At 35.7% G+C, this 22,500-nt stretch overlaps 1 protein-coding gene across 1 annotated transcript in view; it reads left to right on the top strand.

The window, feature by feature from the left end:
- The window catches only part of LOC144980002 (tetratricopeptide repeat protein 8-like), a 51,114-nt gene that overhangs the window by 27,924 nt on the left and 690 nt on the right, over positions 1-22,500 (top strand). The window lies entirely within an intron of this gene.

Below are 22,500 nucleotides of genomic sequence, written 5' to 3'. Positions count from 1 at the left end.
CTAGGACAGGACTGTCCTGGGACAGTCCTGTCCCAAATCTGTAACATATAGAATTTAGAGGAATCTTCCGCACCTATTGGGACGGGACAAAACAGTCCCGTTGTGTCCCAAGCCGTTGTGAAATGCTACAAAATCAACGGGACAGGACTGTCCCAGTCCCGTGTTCATATCGTTTGTGATAGTAGAAAAATATAGCAGACTTCCGCACTAGGACAAAAAAGTCCCAGACTTGGCGGCGCCGTGTCAAAATTGAAATGCCTGTCTTTATTTTCTGCATCCCTACTACTACTGCTACTACTACTACTACTACTACTACTACTACTACTACTACTACTACTACTACTACTACTACTACTACTACTACTACTACTACTACTATTTCTACTGTTGCTTCTGCTGCTGCTAATGCCACTAATATATTAATACCTACATCCCTTACAATTTGTATTTATTTCCAATTCCATTGTATTTATTTTCCAACAATAGTCCACACTTTATTTTAGTTCACTGTCTTCTATACTGCATTACACAGTTCCTACCCGCCTCCCCTCTTTTGACATAATTAAGTACGCACTTTTATAAATTTCTATTGCTCTGTTTTAATTCGCGCTTCCTATCAAAGTAGGATACAATTTCTGCCCATCAATGTTTTTGTTTACGCATCTTAACAACGCCACTACCACATTATCTCATTCGCCTGTAGTTTTTAATTCATCATGTGTTGTTGATGAAGGGGAAACCCGAAACGTCCATTTTATCTCTTTTCGTATAGTAAACTGAAGCTTACATTCAATTTCACAGTTATGATTTATTTATTTATTTCAATTCTGAATATAAAAAAGAAAGAACAATTCAAAAAATAATTCTATGTGATGAAACCACGTACAGAAGGCATAGCAACATAAACATTTTCGGCAATTTAAAAACGTATGTTTATAAATATAATTTAAGAAGTGTCACACTTTGTGACACAGCAGTAACGTGTCTAAAACCGGTCGCACATCTATTCGGTACCTTGTGGGAGCAATTATCTTTATCGTTATTTATTTCGGGAATTTTCAATAAAAATATTTTTAAGTAAGTCCTTCTCAGCCACTTGGACTCATTGTAAGACAAATTAATTCCTTTAGAGCCTTGTAGCCAATGGTACAGGAGTTATCCCGGTTTCAATAGCGTGAAGCGGACAATTAACGTATTTGTTTGAAAACCTTTGAACAGGACGCTAGTCTATCGCAGATTACTATCCCAGCTTGACAGGTACCCTTTTACACCTGAATGGAGTGAGTGATTGGAGTAAATTTTCTTGCTCTAGAAAGTACAAATTGGCTTCGGCGGAATCGAACACAGAACCTCTGAGTGCAGAGTACAACGCGCTAACCATGGGCCTACTTGCCTCCTAAGCTTATAAATCCGGAACTTATCCATGTTGCTGTAGCGTTAAGCAGACAGATAACAGTTTAAAATTTAAAAAAAAATAAAATTCCCTTTTTCATCCCATAGGGGAAATTTTTCTCGAAGGTCTATTACAAGGGAAGACTGGAATAACCCGGGCGTCAGCCGCAATGCAGCGCGGCAAATTGAGCTAGGGCGAGGTATAACCCAGGCGTTAGCCGCAGTGCAGCGCCGCAAATTGAGCTAGGCGAGGTGACTTACTCAAGGCAACACAGCGCATCAGCGGGTGATCGAACTGATGCCTTTCGGGTACGAAGCAAAGACCGTACCACCGAGCTATGCTGACTTTCTATTATCCTCTTGAATGATACTAGTCCGTCAAAGATTACTTTCATCAGCCAACCGGTACTCATTTGCACCTGGGTAAAATGAGGTGATTCCAAGAAAGTCATGTTAAGATAAGATCGGAGATCACCATAGAGTCTACGGAATTGACCCTTGAGCAATCTTTGGGTCATTAAAGGATGCACCCAATATTGTTTTCTCTTTCAATTTGTCTTTTTTTTTCCACGTAGTAAAGCACAGAAATATGCAACCTCTATTTCATCCATTACTAGTAGTAGTAGTAGTAGTAGTAGTAGTAGTAGTAGTAGTATAGTAGTAGTAGTAGTAGTAGTATAGTAAGTAGTGGTAGAAGAGGTGGTAGTTGTAGTGGTGGTAGTAGTAGTAGTAGTAGTAGTAGTAGTAGTAGTAGTAGTAGTAGTAGTAGTAGTAGTAGTAGTAGTAGTGTTGTTGTTGTTGTTGTTGTTGTAGATGTAGTAGTGTAATAGTAGAAGTAGTGTAGTAGTAGTTAGTAGTAGTAGTAGTAGTAGTAGTAGTAGTAGTAGTAGTAGTAGTAGTAGTAGTAGTAGTAGTAGTAGTAGTAGTAGTAGTAGTAGTAGTAGTAGTAGTAGTAGTAGTATAGTAGTAGTAGTGTAGTAGTAGTAGTAGTAGTAGTAGTAATGTAGTATGTAGTAGTAGTGTATTAGTATTGTAGTAGTATCTTGTGTAGTAGTAGCAGCAGCAATAATTTTACTCTTGCTATAAGAATATTTCATGATTAATAAATCTTATGTAAAACAAATCCCATTGTACAGTGTAAAAAATCATTATCGTTGTCGTATCTTATGTTGATTCATAAAATGTGAATTATTAGAGTTGTACCAAGGACTTATTTTTTAACTTATTAATTTATAATTCAAACTATTAACTAACTAATCTATTAATTAGAAGATTTAGCATTATTATTATCACCATTATAATTATTATTATTATTATTATTATTATTATTATTATTATTATTATTATTATTATTATTATTATTATTATTATTATTATTATTATTTTATTATTATTATTATTATTATTATTATTATTATTATTATTATTATTATTATTATTATTATTATTATTATTATTATTATAAGTAGTAGCAGCAGCAGTAGTAGTAGTAGTAGTAGTAGTAGTAGTAGTAGTAGTAGTAGTAGTAGTAGTAGTAGTAGTAGTAGTAGTAGTGGTAGTATTAGTAGTAGTAGTATTATTACTATCATTATTACTATCATTGTTTGCCTTGCTTTATTATTCATTTTATTTACTTGATTGGTTGATGAAAATATTATATTCTTGTAAGAATTATATGGACAATTGCCTACAAATAAACTTTTGAATCTTGTAAAAAAAATTTAAAAATAATGCATTCGCGCAGGTGTGTCCCGGGACAGTCCTGTCCTAGTGCGGAACCCCTTTTGAATAGAAGTTTTCTCCAGCGGGACAGGACAAATTTGTCCTGGGACAGTTTTGTCCTAGTGCGGAAGGAGTCTTACGTGGGTTATAAAGTATACCACACGGGTCGAAAATCGGACAGACGTGCAATGTGCAGACAGACAGACACTCATCAATCTCGTTTTCCACCGAACATTTCTCTTATGTATTTGTCAAAAGCATTAGGACATACTACATACAGTGAATGCATGATTCAGTTTTTATCTTGAAGGCTATGTTTACATTAAATATTAAGAGCAAATAATCGTTAGCTTAAGTGCCACTCGAAATAGTGCAATGGCTGTAAAAGAAATGAGAAATGCCGTCTCGAAAATGGTTTACTATTTACGTTAAAGAGGAGGGTGAAAATGGTGATGATAATGCTTCTTTTGTTTTTGTTTCCAATGTTGACTCTATTTTCTCTTCTTTTTTTTTTTATTTTATTTTTTTTTTTTTTTTTTGAGTTTTGTTTGGGCTTACTGTTTAGTGTTTTGATTGTTGCTTTTTTCCCCTTTTGAATGCTGCTTTTTATTTGTTTCTTATTATAATATACCTACATAGTACGTCTGATTGATGTTAAATTTCTCAGGTTGGTAAGATGATGGTCCACGAGAGGTGCTAATTTGCCATGAGTCATGTAATTTGTCATGTCCCCAGGAGGAATGTCACGGCTATTATCCTTACACTTGTTGTTATCGTTGTCATTGTCTTATTATTAGCATTATTATTATTGTTGTGGGTGCCTGGACAGTGTGGACGGTAGTTGGAAGGCGGGCAGTTGATTAAGGCGGACAGCAAGTAGTAGACAGTAAGTAGTATGTGTAGTAGCAGGACAGTGATGATCAGGGTCACTCGGAGGCCAAGACTACTATCGCCTTGTTGCTGTTGTTGTTGTCTTCATCTCTCCGGCACGTAGTTGTCTAAGATGGTGGTCGCAGAGGCTGTCTTCGTCATCCCATTCACATCATTTAATCTATGCGCGTCCTTGTCAAAGGAAATGTTACGCACTGTGGGATTTTACACTGCGTTATCTTTCAAGGTCAATATATATTAGTCACCTTTTGCTACAAGCCAACTCTTTCTATATATAGCGAACCCTTTCAAAATTAATATTAATTATTGATTTGATTTTTTATTTTAATTTCTTTTTGGTGGGGAATGGGGAAGGTGGGGGACGGGGGGGGGGGGTCAAATTTATGACGGTACCGGACAAGTTCCTCAATTTTCTGTATATTTTTGTTTAAAGTACCAGTGGTACCAAGTCGAATCAAATATTTTTTCACCTCGTCACTTCTCTATAATAAGCTTTCAGTGAATGTTTTTGTATGGATAAGCTGTTTAAGTCAAAGATGCTGACGTTTCCAAAAATAATACTTATGTGCAAAACCTGACTTAGCACAACGTTTCGATTTTATTATTTTTTTTAAAAGATTTTTATGTACAATAGTGGTCTTAAAAAAAAAAAAAAGAAAAGAAAGGAAAAAGTCATCAATCCCCAGCACAGCCAAAAGATCGTTGTGTTATAGCAGTCCTTGGTCCCAGTCACACCCTCGTCCATTCAATTCACATAGTCTAAACATGCTCTGGTGTGAAAAGAAAATAGATCAATAGCCCTGTATACACAACCACGTGTGTCTATGAATAAAAGCATTTTCCCACAAAATAAAGCTTACTGGAGCTTTTGGAATGAAAGACTCGGGGTGAAATTGAAGGACATATTCTATTCTTTGTTATTTATTCTATTCCTCTATCATAGATACACGTAGAAATAAAATTGTGTATTTTTTATGTCCATTTTTTCTTCTTATTATTTTTTGTACTCGATGTCTGGTTTGTTTGTTTGTTTTATATAAACTATCAACAATGTATCGATTGTGGCGATCTATTGATGCAATGCGTGTTAGTCAAATCTATCCACCATATGAATCGTACCAATACACAAGACTATTCACTTCACTTAAAGTCTTCCGCTTTCGATGTCATCCGACTTCCAAGCTTCGGCCCTTCCTCTTATTCTTATGGTGAAGATTCTCCAATTGTATCTGTCTTGTGTCTTTCTTTTTTTTCCCCTGATATTTGATAGCTCTTCCAGTGTGATGTATTTTCGTCATGAAGTTGTTTCAAATCGTTATTGATAGTGCGTGAGAAAACTATAAAACTATATTTTATCTGTAAATTTAAACGTTTCTAGTCATATAGATGGATTATAGTGAGTCCAGCTAGTGGTATAGATAGAACGAAGTTGACGTCACTCAGGTTTTTGTTATTATTATTTTTTTTTTTTTTTGCCTTCCATATTTATGAGTAATCGTTACTAAATTGTATTAACCAGACTATAAACGTTTAGGTTACACAGAGTTTTGTGTGATGGTCCGTTATATTTCCGGATGGTAATGTTGCGAGTATCTTAGCCAAGCGCACAACATCTATTTAAAAAAAAATGATAACTAAGAGTAGAGTGACATCTTCATTCGTGCTATTGATGCTATGCGATTGGCAAAAAAGCTCACAACATTTGACCAGCCAGATATAACGTACCAACACACAAAACTATGTGTAACCTTAAATGTTTATAGTCTGAATGATACAATTTAGTGAGAACTAATCACAATTACGGCTGGCTAGAAACAATAACAAAGAGCTGTCGATTTGATTAATTACTTGGAATGAATGGAGTTGATGTCTCTCACTTCTTTGATATTGTTTTTGAAACGCCAGTTGAGTGATATATTATCAATATCTCTAAACTAATTATCTTAATTAAATTATAAACGTTAAAAAAAAATTATGCCCTTCCGCCACGACATCATAAGATATCGTCCCCTAGGCATTCCACGAAGGAATACAGATAATTCATCAAACAAGATGTCTGATGTCAACAGGAATCACCCATGATGTCCAAGTGAGCAAATTGGGAATTAATGATATTGCTCAAGGAAAAAAAGAAAGTGCCTGAAGCGGGGCTCGAACCCGGGACCTTCCGGGTCTCAGTGCAATGCCTTAACCCCCCCCCCCCCCCCCCCCCCATCTCTTCTCCCTCTCTCTTTCTTTTCGACTCTCTCTCTCTCTCTCTCTCTCTCTCTCTCTCTCTCTCTCTCTCTCTCTCTCTCTCTCTCTCTTCTACTTTTTTCTAACTTCCTGCAATTCAATGCCTCGCACACCAATCAAACACAAACACGTACGTTTATACACATGTATAAATTAAATTTAAAACACGAGACTTCATTCACCCTCATTCATAAAAACGCAATTAATTACAAAATCATAGCAGGGCTGAGTGAGATTATTCATCTGTTAACAAAATTGGGTTTGAGAGAGTGGGAGAATGAGATTGAGAGTGAACAAAATTCGACTTATAAATGCAAAACCCAAATTCGATTTCTCACTGTGGACGGAGTCCGTCGACTATAAATGTTTTGAGAAGCATTTTGAAATAACATCTCTCCGTGCCCAAGTAAATAGCGCCACTGAGTTCTCTTACAGCGTCGACCCATTTTTTGTCTCTTACTAGATACTAAGACGATTGTAATTATGTTCAAGATTTATTCAGCGCTTGAATTAGGTATAAATCATGTGTTGATTGACTTGTCATCCCCTTCACTGAACGGGCAGTTGTGTTTGTTAATTAATTATAATAATATAGGATGCTGGTCTGCGGTAAGATAAAAGAGATCCTGGAACCCATTCGACAAGGGGGGGGGGGGGGGGGGGGGGGGGGGGGGGGGGGGGGGGGGGGGGGGGGGGGGGGAATCCAGATAAAATCGGAACAAAACCGCTGTAACTCACTATGATATGCCACACTTCCTTAAAAAGTATATTATAGTTAGTCACGTAATTTATTTTATATTACTTCTACCTTTTTAAAGCAAGGCTTACTTTTTTTTTCATGTCCGTTTCTTCTTTTTTTTTTTTTTTCTTAGAAATGCCACACACATTAAAATTAAATGATTGTTTACAAACATTATAATAAGCCCACCGTCGACTTAAAACTACCACCATACATTCCGTATCAATGACCTCATGTACTTAATTAAAATGTGCATTTTTTATGGCGCGTCGAACTGGTGGGTATTTTATTTATATGTATATATTAAAATTGAGTGAATGCATAATCTACCAAAATCAGTCCCTCGATTGACATGACTTCAAAGAACGGTCCAAACGGGAAATTGTGGCTTGTTGCTTTAATGAATTGTTTGACTTTGTGTTTTGTTCATTCGAAGAAACCATTGAGACCATCCCCCCCCCCCCCCCCCCCACACACACACCCAAAAAAAGAGGTGTTTACACGTGTGCGCTGCCCTGAATAGTGTTCATTGTATTGGACACACCTAAGGGACAGAATAATAATTATGTAATAAACGCATTCACCTTTTTAAGATCTTTTTAGTCTCAATTTCAGCTCACAACATTTTGGGAGTAGATTACACCAAAATCAACAACATCAGTTTATTTACATGAATATATGTTTGATCACCTCTTGTTTACTAGATTGAGCTGATATTGATACTATGCGTTTAGCTTAAAAACTCATAACATCCACCAGCCGGATATAACGATGACTACGATGTTACTAGTGTGCATATGTGTGAGGGTGTATTCTATGCCAATATATTATTATGTTATATGTATATGTACTCAATGATATTGTATTGTTATAAATGTGTAACCAAATGACAAATTGCCTTTATTTTGAGAACAATAAAAATATATTATTATTATTATTATTATTATTATTATTATTATTATTATTATTATTATTATTATTATTATTATTATTAACGTACCAAAACACAAAACGAATGTATAACCTTAAACATTTATAGTCTTATTATAAAATTTAGTGAGAACTACTCATAAAAACGGATGGCTCAAAACAATAGCAAAGAGCTGAGTGGTGTCAAAATCGTTCCTTTTATATATTGATATTATAATCTTCACAAAGAAAGAAATGTGTTACTCCCTTCAAGACAAATATCATGGCAAACCCAGTCGCTCAATAATATCTGGTAATATTTACAAATGTGGGGATCTCATGTGTCCGAAAAAGGTCTAGAGAGAATCTGGTGAGAAGTGATCGCGTCTATGCGTAGCCATCGTTATGTTATAGCCTGATACTGAAATCCAAAAGGACTGGCAGTTTGACGTCATTAGTGAGTTGTCGTTAGTAGAGCTCATGGAAACAAGTCATTTCATTGGTTGAACTATTGAATTCAACTCACGATTTGTTTTCTTTTGTAGCAAAAGACTGGCATTTTGACGTCATTTTTTGGTCAGTATCAGGCCATAACTTTACGAAGGCCACGGTCTATGACCGTCTGAAGACGATAACTGTTGAATGACGTCAACCGCAAACTCTCTACAAATTTTACCTTTTCTGGTTAATGGTGCTGTGCGTTTAGCCAAAAAACTATCAACATCCGCCAGCTGGATATACGTACCAACTTTGGAAACAAGGTGTAACATTGAACATTTATAGTCTGATTGATAGAATTAAGTGAGAAGTAATCATAAAAATGGCTGGCTAAAAGCAATAACAAAGAGCCGAGTAGTGTTAATTTCGTTCCGTCTATGCAAAGATATGTATATATAATATATAATATATATATATATATATATATATATATATATATATATATATATATATATTATATATTTTAGAGTGTTGGTGGGTACTTGTAGGTACCAAAGTGCTCGATAATGGTGGTTAGAGCTAATATATAATGCAAATTTTCACTCACATTTTATTGGCCGAGACGACTCGTTTCTGTGTTTTTTACACTTCTTCAGTCGGCGTAATCCATTGTAATGTCCGTAGAAAGTTTTGGAGTAAGAACTTTCTACGGACATTACAATGGATTACGCCGACTGAAGAAGTGTAAAAAACACAGAAACGAGTCGTCTCGGCCAATAAAATGTGAGTGAAAATTTGCATATATATATATTATATATATATATATATATATATATATATATATATATATATATAATATATATGTGTGTGTGTGTGTGTGTGTGTGTGTGTGTGTGTAAAATTGTTATCTATTTTATTATTTAAAAAATGAATAGAGCATCTGGCAGTGTCGCTAACTTGATGGTTCCACCAATGCACAATGTCGTTTCGGTTTGTTTGGTAGAGGTTTTGTTTATCTCCGACCATAACATTTGAACCAAATTTATAATTGGATTCATGCTCAAATATCTATTGTATTGTAAAACATTTTTGGATTCCCGCTGACTGAATTATAAAAGCCCTCATGTTTTATTTTAGAAATATGTGCCACCATCATTATTTTAATGCTTGGAAAGCTGGTGCATTATTAGATGTTCGATGTAATAAAAATTGCTTGACTATTAAAATTGCACCATTAATAGTTGTGCATAAATCAAGGTGATTATGCTTTCTGTGTCATTAGTAAAATACGCAATTGACTTACTTATTGCGAATGACAACGCTACATTCAAATAACAAAGTTGGCACCGTAGGTAATAAGTACATGAGGTCATTGATACGGAATGTATGGTGGTAGTTTTAAGTCGATGGTGGGCTTATTATAATGTTTGTAAACAATCATTTAATTTTAATGTGTGTGGCATTTTTAATAAGAAAAGAAAAACGGACATGAAAAAAAAGTAAGCTTTGCTTTAAAAAGGTAGAAGTAATATAAAATAAGTTACGTGACTTACTATAATATACTTTTAAGGAAGTGTGGCATATCATAGTGAGTTACAGCGGTTGGTTTTGTTCAGATTTTATCACGAACCCCCCCCCCCCCCCCCCCCCCCCCCCTTTGTCGAATGGGTTCCAGGATCTCTTTTATCTTACCGCAGACCAGCATCCTATATTATTATAATTAATTAACAAACACAACTGCCCGTTCAGTGAAGGGGATGACAAGTCAATCAACACATGATTTATACCTAATTCAAGCGCTGAATAAATCTTGAACATAATTACAATCGTCTTAGTATCTAGTAAGAGACAAAAAATGGTCGACGCTGTAAGAGAACTCAGTGGCGCTATTTACTTGGGCACGGAGAGATGTTATTTCAAAATGCTTCTCAAAACATTTATAGTCGATAGACTCCGTCCACAGTTAGAAATCTAATTTAGGTTTTGCATTTTTAAGTCGAATTTTGTTCACTCTCAATCTCATTCTCCCACTCTCTCAAACCCAATGTTGTTAACAGATGAATAATCTCACTCAGCCCTGCTATGATTTTGTAATTAATTGCGTTTTTATGAATGAGAGTGAATGAAGTCTCGTGTTTTAATCTATATATTGTGTATAAACGTACGTGTTTGTATTTGATTGGTGTCCTGGGCATTGAATTGCAGGAAGGTAGAAAAAAGTGGGAGAGAGAGAATGAAAGAAGTGGGGTGGGGGAGAGAGAGAGAGAGAGAGAGAGAGAGAGAGAGAGAAAGTCGAAAAGAAAGAGAGAGAGAGAGGGAGAAGAGATGGATGCATATATTGTGCATAGATATAGATGAGTATAATGTGTATGTGTCTGTCTGTCTGTCTATCTGTATGTATGTGTGTGTGTTTGTGTGTGTATGTAAATATATGAGAGACGTAGAGAGATAGAGAGATTTACGTGTGTGTGTGTGTGTGTGTGTGGTGTGTGCGTGTATGTATGTATGTTTGCGTATATGCCTGCATGACCAAATAGTATGCCCAGATCGATATAATAAGTGCAACAGGAGATCTATCCACGGACTAGGAGCCCTTCTCACTAATCTGTGGATCTATCTAACAAACCAAAAAGAAAAAAAACATTAGAAAATAACAAAACAAAGAAAAGAAAAACAACAAATAAAAACAACCCCCCCCCCCCCCCAAAAAAAACAACAAAAAAACAAAGCAAACAAACATAAAGACCACCACCACCACCAACAACAACAACATCATCATAATAATAAAATGAAATACAGTCTTTTTAATGTATCTATGCATAAATTATATTCTAGTATTGCATTGGTTGTTTATAAATTACATGATCACAAATAAAAAGACACTTTTATCCGAGTCCGATGCACTTCACAAAGTTTCATATCTGAGCTCAATTAAAACTTGGGTTTTTGTGCATGAATTGACAGTGCATTTATAAATTGCCATACATTTTGTTGTTTAAAAATTGATGAGGCTGATAACGCCACATTGTTATTCGGACCCCTATTGATTGGAGAAGAGATAGCATGAACGCATAGCACAACGGCTATCATAGAGGCATGTTTATCACTAAAGAACTAAATAGGCATGGATCAGGGAAGAATACTGGAGAGAAAAAAAAAAACACAAAGAAACCAAAATCCAAAACAAAACAATATAAAATGAATAACAAAGCAAAAGCGAAACGAAACAAAAAGCAGTGATATTAACTTTTTTTTTTTTTGAAATAGCCAAACACACAAACTCTCTCTCTCTCTCTCTCTCCCACAATCACGCTCTCTCTCTCTCTCTCTCTCTCTCTCTCTCTCTCTCCACACACACACACACACACACACACACACACATACACACACACTACTGGGTAGACAGGGGGATCAGGAAAAAATCTCGACTACACCTGGGCTCGATCTCGGTCCCTTTGAGTGAGAAGCGAGTGCTCTACCAACTGAGCCATCGGGACCCCGTGCGCACCTAGCAGCTAGGTTTATCTAATTGTGTTTTTCTTAAACAAAACCATTTAGAATCAAAGGAGGAAAATGTGTATTGTCATCTTAGATTATTACCATTTGCTAAAAAGATAAAGTCTCAAAAACTAATGGACTAAGAGCATTAAAAATAATTCTGTTAATAGATAGGTGATTATATTATCTGAAAACGTACACAAACTTTTTTGAGATTCTTTAAAAATGTCTTTAGATAGAGTTATGCACGCACAGTTTATATACATATATATATAATGTAAATTTTCACTCACATTTTTTTGGCCGAGACGACTAGTTTCTGTGTTTTTTACACTTCTTCAGTCGGCGTTGCAATGATGATTCGACATTGTAATGTTCGTAGAAAACTCCAAACTAAAGTTGTTTCGTTGTGTAGTGGTGATTAGTTTTGATGTGTATTGTGATGTGCTCTCATGTTTATATTATGAGTGTGTGTGTGTGTATGTGTGTGTATGCGTGTAGGTGTGTTGTGTGTTGTGTTATATATATATATATATATATATATATATATATATATATATATATATATATATATATATATATATATCCTTTCTTTAAAAAATATAGCATTGTGGAGAACATTGTGCTTATTTGAGTCAATAAAAAAATTGATACGTCGCACAACTCTACTGAAAGATTTGAAAATTAGAAATGTATTTTTTACAGATAGATAAACAGATAACTTGATTTCCTTTATAATTTAAAGTCAGTTTGAAAGTTCGTTGAGTCAAACAGATATCATAAAATATGTACCGACGACAAGACCAGATTCTCAAAATCAACTAATTTTGACACTGTAAAAAGTTGTCAATTTGCGTCATCTATTTATGACATCAAGTATTATTATTACTTCCGTTGTGTTGTTGATTTAGCGGTGATCAGTGTTGTTATGTAGTAGTATGTTCTAATTGCGTGTATGTTTGTGTGTGTGTGTGTGTGTGTGTTGTGTGTGGTGTATACATGTGTGTGTGTTGGCATTTTTCAGCAAATCGTGGCATTCATAGTGATATTATTCACTTGATCACATGAAGGTATTTCAGTCGCCATTTTCATTCTTTTTTTACTATTAGGGTTAGCTCGAGATCGAAGGATTTTTTTTCTATTAGGGTTAGTCATAAGTCTTAGTAAAGGTGCTAGGATGTTTGTTTTTCCATAAGTTAAGTAAAGGGGAGACATTCCGAAAGCTCCTATATCCCCAGTATTCTTTAAATTTGTATTATCACCGTTGATATTTTGTCAGGCATTTATTTATTAAATTTGTCATTATATAGAAGTATTTTTAAAACTCTAGAACAAACCTTGATAGATTTGTGAAAGTTTAAAATTTCCTAATTTGACCATTGTTTTGATTTTCGGCCGTTATTTTGATTTGTTAAGTATTGAAAGGTAGTGCAAAGCAGTCCGAGAGTTGTTTTATTCAATTTGTCATCATTTTTTCTATTAGGGTTACCTCGAGATCGGAGGATATTTTTTTTCTATTAGGGCTAGTCATAAGTCTTAGTAAAGATGACAATTAACAAGTCTCAGGGGCAGACATTAAGCAAGGTGGGGATTTTCTTACTACAACCGGTATTCACACACGGACAACTGTATGTTGCTGTGTCACGGGTCAGAGGCTATAGTGGCTTACACTTCATGTTGGGCCACACAGAAAAATCAACCGAAGATATACCAAATTACACAGACGACGTTGTTTACCAATCTGCCCTCATTAAATGATGGTGAGTACAGTATCGAATGAAAATAGTTCTTTCCCCGCGAAATTGCGGGCTTTTTACTAGTAATATATATATATATATATATATATATATATATATATATAATATATATATATATATTGTGTGTGTGTGTATGTATGTATTAACCCACGATGCTCCTATATTTTACATTCATAATAACGACAGTTGAATAATTTTAAAGCATTCTATTTTTATAGACGCTCTCGTCTAATGATTGTATGACGAGCATATTATTGCGATTTACCGATTGCCGTTGGTGCCTGTGACTGCTTGAATTTGCCTTTTATCAATAAAAAGAATAATGAAGAGAATATGCTATTTATGGTATTGTTGGGTCTTTTCTCATAACCAAGAATCACCCACCATTCGTATTTAATTTATCGTCATTACCTTTACAATTGAAATAGATATACACAACATTAATTCTACTCCGGTCATGCCTCAGAGATCAAACTGGTTTTTCAATTTTATTTGACAAAAGATGGGTGGATAGATAGTGTACAGCCATGGATTCTTTATGATTATGCCTTTTCATATGAGGTGACAATATAAACATGGAACCCTAAGAATGTCTCATAACTTTCTTTAAAATGCATCAAAGCGCTTTACAGGGGGTCCCTGACCAACAGCAACACGTAACATTAACATGTAGAACAAAACATGACGCCTGTCAGGCGGTATTACAATTTTTTTCCGGACAGAGACAACGCTGTTAACGGTCAGGTACTCATTTTACACCTGAGTACGGTGAGAGAATGTGAGTAAAGATCCTTTTCCAAGGACTCAACTATGCGCCGATCGAGGCTCGAACTCAAGACCTTCCGATCCGAAAGCGAGTGTCATACCACTTGACCACATAGCCGCACACTTGCGGCGGCCATTTACGAAATCTGAGAGCCTTCCTCTAAACATCTGACCTCAGAAGACGGCCATCCATATCGAAATTCCATTGTCGCATTTAACATATTTCCACCCAGATTCATCGGCTACAATCTCAAATAGTTTTACGTTCTTGTCATTGTGGACAAACGATACTCTTTTAAAAAGAATAAATGTAATTCAACCTTAACCATTCGGTCAATTCTTTTCATATCTCTCTGAAATACAGTCTTTTTATCTCAGCTGAAGCATGCACGAAATGTCCTTAGGAAGAGAGTCGACCACATGCTATACTAAAAATGATAACTTTGTCACAGTAATAAAGAAGGTTCGTAGATATTATGGAGAGAGGGATACAATGTCGGACAAAAACGGAGATCCCCAGGCGACAATATAGAATGACAGTCAAAGTGATGACTCCCAGACAAAACAATAATATTGTTCAAGTCCCATATCCTATTGGTGGCTTGAAAGTCAAATCTTGTCAAAACGGCTTGATGCTCTCCGTTTAGGTAAAATACTCACTACACCCGCCAACCAAATTAAACATACCAACACACAAAACTGTGTGTAACCTTTGACGCTTATTGATGCTGTGCGTTCCTGCTTTGCAATTCTAAAAGCTCGATTATAACGTACCAACATACAAAACTTTGTGTAACCTTAAACGTTTATAGTCTGATTGATAGAATTTAAAAAGGTTGGCTAAAAGCAATAACAAAAAGCTGAATGACGTTAATTTTGTTTTATCTATATTATATAAAGCGAAGTTGACGTCACTCATGTCTTTGTTGTTTTTTGACATCCATGTTTGTGAGTAATTCCCACTGAACTGTATTAACCTGACTATAAATGTTTAAGGTTACACATAGTTTTGTGTGTTGGTCCGTTATCCTTCTGGATGGCAATGTTATGAGTTTCTTAGCCAAGCGCACACTTTCTATTTTCTCTTTGATATCATTTACTGAAAACGTATCACTAACAAGTTGTCTAACTAATATTAACAAAGGCGCCGTCTTCATTCCTTCTATTGTACAAACCAACTCAAAAATGTGAGAGTCTGAATCTGAGGACCATTAAATGGCCCTAGTCCGTTATGTTCTTTCATTTATTTATCATGTTTCTTGTTTTGAGAAGGCACTCGAGTTACCTTCCATTTGTATTTATTACTTCTCTTGTATTCTATTTCTGCCATTACTGCTGGGGTACGTCCCGTTGTAGTCTAGTTTTGTCAATATTATATTAATATTACCGATTTTTAAAAAAAAATGGTTAAGGTGAGTGGTTTTCTCATGTGGAAAAGGAATGAAGGAATTGTTTCTAGCGATTTTAAAACTATTTGAAGTATTTATTCCTAAAATTTAAGAAAAGGTGAACATCACAGTCGACTCTCTCTTTTCCAATTTTATTGACAAAGCATTTCAATAATTTTGTCCCACTGCTCTCAATTTTCATTTGTGGGAAATCTACACAATGCATCGACAAGACTCATAATGTTTGATATCATGGAGAAACATAAACATTAAGATTACTTTTTGAAAATTATATTCCTCTATGTTCGCGTGTTTATTTTATGAGCCTATACACTACATTTAGATTAGATCAGCGCCAGGAAATAAAGAGGACGAAGGAGACATCTTCAAATGGGGAATATAAGTATAGATACCAAGAGCTTTGAATGTGTCGGCATGTCTAATCTAAGACTACCTACTTTAAAAAGTGCCACTGAAACAAATGATATATCTACGTTAAAATAAAAATAGTGATTTCTATTGACTTTAGACATTTCTATTATGTCACAATTATGACACAAGTTCGTTCAGAAAACAATTAACTTGGGGTGTGTTTTGCTCAACGATTATAACGTTAATAACCTGACACGTCTCTATCATTATATTGCCCTCTGAAATCAAATCGTAATGACTGGAAAGGCCATTTTTGTTGTTGTTGTAGTTGTGTATCCAACACCCATTCATTACTCACACATTGTTGCCATGTTAGCGATATTTTGGGCACTTCAAATGGACTCCTCGTCCTCTTTTACCACCCACCTCGCCCCTCCTCCGTCCTAACCATTTACCCCATCCTGTTATTAAGCATTCAACTATGTTAAAATAACGCATTGTTGCTATCACCACGGGGCACCTTATCATTTCCCAGGCCTTCGTTTGCCGTCTACCAGCTTCCGCCTGTTAATTAAATCCCTTATCACCGCCTCTTGTCCATGTCCCAGGGGGATCGTGGACACGACTATCTGCTGCTACAATCGGCTTCGTCTTCATGAGATCGGATGGCCAGTTAAACAAAGGCCAATTTATCATGTCCTCAGGACACGATTGGACCAAGGGTCGCGTGCCACTTGGACCATGTACTTCCTGTTTTCATTGTCGCGTGATTTGACACCTCCAGTTCTCCTCCAACCCTTCATCCCTTCCTTCCCCATCCTCTACAGCCCATTACAGCTCTCTTAAACACGATATAATTGTATGAATGGGTGATGAAAATATTGTTAAATCAGACAAATTCAATTTTACTTCAGTTTTAGACAACAGTTAAGTCCTTGGGGGATCCAAATGAATCAATGTAGGTCTCTGATGCAGTCGAGGTTTGTTTTGTTTGTTTGTTTTCTGTGCGCCCCCCCCCCCCAGCTCCCTCTATCCGACTATATCCAACAGCAATTGTAAACCTTTGTCTATTAGATATGGCGGGAAGTTCTTAGGGTTAGACCAGCCTTCCATCTTATGGTAGCAGACATTTAGTACGTTAAAACGCTATTTTAAAAAATATAGGATAAATCCCATATGCATTGATCCCATGCCTCTCAATGACTACTTTTTGAAAAATCATATCATGTCTCATTAGTCTTGGTAAGAATAAATAACGGTTATAAATAAAATGTGTTCATCTTATTAATAAGCAAATTCTCATAGCTGGAGTCCTGAGAGTTCATCTCTGATCATGCAGCTTGGACGGTGGGAGGAAATGGGATGAAAAAATTAAAAAGAAGAAATCAAAATACTAATAAACCTCGTAGCATTAATTAGTCTGGCAACGATGGCTATCTCGGTGATTTGTTGTCTTCCCTAAAGCATTGTATTGACCTTGGTCAGTTTCATTGACCACACTGCGGACATCTGTTTTGATTTAGTGTAATTTGTGATTCCAGGCATGAAAGTTTCGTATCCAACGAGCGTCCTGAAATTAATTTTCCATCTCGTTAAATTGTGCTCAGTGAGCCTCTCCCTCTCTCTCTCTCTCTCTCTCTCTCTCTCTCTCTCTCTCTCTCTCTCTCTCTCTTTCTTCTCTCTCTCTCTTTCTTTCTTTCGTTCACTCTCTCTCTCTCTCTCTCTCCCTCCCTCTCTCTCCCTCCTCTCTCTCTCTCCCTCCCTCTCTCTTCTCTCTCTCTCTCTCTCTCTCTCTCTCTCTCTCTCTCTCTCTCTCTCTCTCTCTCTTCATCTTTCCATCAGTTCTTTCTTCTTGTTCTTGTTTTTCTTATTATTATTCTTCCCATTCTTGTTGTTGTTGTTGTTGTTGTTGTTCTTCTTCTTCTTCTTTCTTCTTCTTCTTCTTCTTCTTCTTCTTCTTCTTCTTCTTCTTCTTCTTCTTCTTTTCTTCTTTCTTCTTCTTCTTCTTCTTCTTCTTCTTCTTCTTCTTCTTCTTCTTCTTCTTCTTCTTCTTCTTCTTCTTCTTCTTCTTCTTCTTCTTCTTCTTCTTCTTCTTCTTCTTCTTCTTCTTCTTCTTCTTCTTCTTCTTTTCTATCTGTCATTTGCTTGTCCGTCTATCTCTTTCTCTCTATCTATCTGTCTGTATTTACCTTAGTCAATCAATCAATCAATCAATCAATCAATCAATCAATCAGTCAATCTATCTATCTATCTATTTATCTATATATATATATATCTATCTATCTATCTATATTTGTTTATTTATCATTCCATCCAACCATCCCCACCACCTCCCTCTCTTCTCGCTCCTTTAACAAAATTAATATACATTTTTTTTTTCTTACTGTGTTGATTGCTCTCTTATCAGTTGAATAATGGATGACTTTCCAAACATAAGTTTTGCAGAATAATATCAGAAAAGATTATAACTCGAGACATTCTGCAGCAATCATTTTAAAAGAAAATATCTTTCTGTACTACTGTTTGTTGTCATGATTTTTCTACCAGTATTTATGAGATTAGATAGTATGATGATATTTATGATAACGAATGTTGGTGTAGTCTATAAAACATTTCATGTGTTTGTATTGCATTTTTCTTAGCCCCATACTGTAAGGATTAATCCTCATTTTAAAAAAAATAATCATAATGATAATACTGCATGTATATATTATAGAAAGTAAAAGCTTAACCCTCTCCTTACCACCTAGGAAAATCTTTCAACACTTGATTATTTCACGTGGTGGCATCTCAGTTTGAAATCCTTTCTTGGAGTAGACCTTATTGCAAAACAGTTATGTGATTGAAGTTATCTACTTAACATGGAGCAACTGTTACCAATTAACCAGATCAATCAAAACATGGAATTTGTGACACACTTCACACGGACAAACATGGTTGTTTTTTTTTTTTTTTTTTTTATAAACAATAATGTGAATGAAATCGACCTCTCTCTGATCATTGCTATTGTTTTTTATTCCGCCAAATGGGTGACTAGTTATCACACGATTTTCTTGATCAGATTATAAACGTCGAAGTTTATACATGATAGTTTTATGTGTTGGTTCTATTTATCAAGCGGTCGAATAGTGGACATTTTTCTTCGACGCACACTATTGATAGTAAAACCTGTGCAGTTCTCTCTGTTAACCGATCACTGCCATTGTGTTTATATTATGACGACTGTCCAAGAGGCGTGGTTATCTATTTCCCACTATTGATGCCATGCGTGTTGTTAGTAAAATACTCACCGGTTACGACCGCCTGATCAACCCTACCAACACGCAAAACAGGATGTTGTGGCGATCTCCGTTTCCTACGAACTACGAAGACTTACCACATACTGCTGACTGCAAGACTACTCTACACGTCAGATCAGACAAAAACGTAAACACGAGAGAACTCATTAAATTTATAAAATTCACTACACATTGCTTTCATTGTTTGTTGTTTCCAGTAAAGTAGATGCTACAATGTAATGTTAAACATTTACGGTTACAGTCCGTTAGAGATAATTTAGTTTGAACTCATCAGTCAACTGGCGATCTAAATACAATAACAAAGAACAGAGTGGCGTCAGCTTAAATCATTATATTCATGCTTTGTTTTTAGTTTTAAAAAACATCTGCCAGCCGAATATAATGTACCAACACACAAAACTATGTGTAACATTAAACGTTTATAGTCAGATTAATACAATTAAGTGAGAACTACTTCTCATGAAAATAGCTGGCTAAAAAATAATAATACAGTGTTGATTGACGTTAGGTTTGTTTTATTTATAAGTTAGGCGATAGACTTCAGCTGTTTCGTCTGGTATGGCTTGACCCAAACCAGTTGATTATTATTCAATAGATACTTAGATAACCATGCCTCTCGGACAGTCGCCATAATGTAAACAATGGCAGTGATTGGTAAACATTACGAACAACATAGGTTTTACTATCGGTGGTATGTGTCTAAGTGAAATACCCGTTATTCTACCGATTGATCAATAGATAGAATGCGCTTGGCCAAGGAGTTCACAACATTGCCATCCGGAAGTATAACGGACCAACACACAAACTCTGTGTAACCATGAACTTTTATAGTCTGGTTAATACAGTTTAGTGAGAACAACTCACAAACGCGGATGGCAAAAACAATAACAAAGGCCTGAGTGACGTCATCTGCATACTATCTATAGAACCAGCATAGAGAACTTTGTGTAAACTTAAAACTTTTATATAATGATCGAGAATATCGTGTGATAACTAGTCACCCAATTGGCAGTATAAAAACAGAAACAATAATCAGAAACCTGTCGATTTCATTCACGATAACTACCAGCTATGTTTGTCCGAGCATGTGTGAAGGTGTGTCACAAATCCCATGTTTTAATTGGATTCAGTAGTCTGATGTCATGTGGCCCAGCAACGGCGAGCAGCCTGGTTCTAAACAAAGAAAATGGGTACTCCTTATTCTTCATGCTGGCTATAACTTTTCATATGTCATGTGATCAGAATGTATAAAAGTCAAAACGTGATCATATTTTTAATGTTTTTCTCCTCTGGATACATTTATGTTCGTCGGAGAAATATTTCATAAGGGCGTCCGCCATTGTTCCGATGGTTTAGAGCCAGTTACTAAGTTACCATGCGTCATTACGAGGGAAGTGACACCATGACTGTTGAAGCCTATTGGTTAGAAAATCTACTGATTGATTGGTTGTTTAAAACAAAACAAAAATGTAAAGTGCGTGTCTCTGCACGCCCTCTCATTAAAAAAAAAAAACCAAAAAAAAAACCGGCGTAAACAATATAAATGATCTTTAAAATATCGCGATATCCACAAAATGTGCTCAAAGCGCTTCGCGGAGAGTCTAAAATCAACAGTAGTAGTGAATATGTACGAAAAGACACGAGGCTTATATGATTTCTTTTCGAAAAAAACAACGCCGTTACCACCAGCTTTAATTCCGTTTTCATTTGAGTGGATAATATTTATGTGAATAAAGAGCATTTTCTAAAGATTCAGCTTCGCCCCTTTCACTGAGGAACAAATAATTGGCCTATATAATATATGCCGTGTCATACCACTTGACCTCAAAGCCGCTGTTTAAGTCAAATGGCCGCGGATTTGAATTGCAATATGGATGGAACGAAATTGACGTCACTCAGCTCTTTGTTATTGGTTTTAGCCAACCATTTTTATGAGTAGTTTCACTTAATTCTATCAATCAGACTCTAAACGTTCAAGGTTACACCTTTTTTTTTTTGTCTATCCGACTGGGGGATGTTATATATATTTTTTTTGGCTAAACGCATAGCATCAATAAAAACATATTTTCCTACTACTAGACTACATATATAAATTTCTAATAACTCCTAATTTTTCACTCCATTCCAACTGCAGAACTACGTTAGCGTCTTTTATTTGATAAAACTTGTTGAAAGGGAAGTTGGTGTCAAAGCACAAATTGGGGCTTTGGTACATCCTAAGGCGGGATCATTAATTTATGGTTTGTTTTGTAGTGACAACATCTCATCCCCCATGGAACTATGCATTGAAAAAAATATTTAGACAAGTCTTTGCAGTATGGACCCTTGATGTTCTGAGTTCAGACTTGTGAGTCTTAAAGACATTCTCATCCTGCTTAGATACTCATATAATACACATACTCACACATATGTTGAGATAAGAGAGAGAGAGAGAGAGAGAGAGAGAGAGAGAGAGAGAGAGAGAGAGAGAGAGAGAGAGATAACAGTTTCTTTATAATATTCATATTTATGGGTAGCGGACTTTTATATATCCACCGCGAGTGTGCATAAACTGCTAAACCTATTTCTATTAACACTGAACTGAAATACCTCTTCCCTTCTCCCCCTTTCCATTCCTTGTAATAAAATTATATTATAGGCTATAAAGTGATATTATTGTCTTCACTATCACCCGATTGTAACCAGCAACCTAGACCCTGCACAACAACTTGACCTGCTCTCACTTTGCCTGGTTTAATGAAGAGTGCTCACCTTAGTGTATCCATACATTTATCTTTTTACCAACCTTTGAATGACCAGTCTCCGCGATAAACCGAATATTACTCATTAAATCCATACGCGACTGGTCAATGACTTGGCAGCTACTTGTGTCAGAATTAAGAAAGAACGAGCCTGGTTTTGGAAAAGAGCAAAACAATAAATAGGACGAATTCATCATCATCATCATCATCATCTCATCACCATCATATAGGATGAATTCATCATCATCATCATCATCATCATCATCATCATCATCATCATCATCATCATCATCATCATCATCATAATCATCATCATCATCATCATCATCATCATAATCATCATCATCATCATCA

This window comes from Berghia stephanieae, chromosome 1 (assembly GCF_034508935.2).
Source record: "Berghia stephanieae isolate SIO BIC M18660-M18661 chromosome 1, UCSD_Bste_1.3, whole genome shotgun sequence".
NCBI lineage: Eukaryota > Metazoa > Mollusca > Gastropoda > Nudibranchia > Aeolidiidae > Berghia > Berghia stephanieae.
Note: the sequence above shows the minus strand (reverse complement) of the source record. Positions and strands in the feature narration are given on the sequence as shown.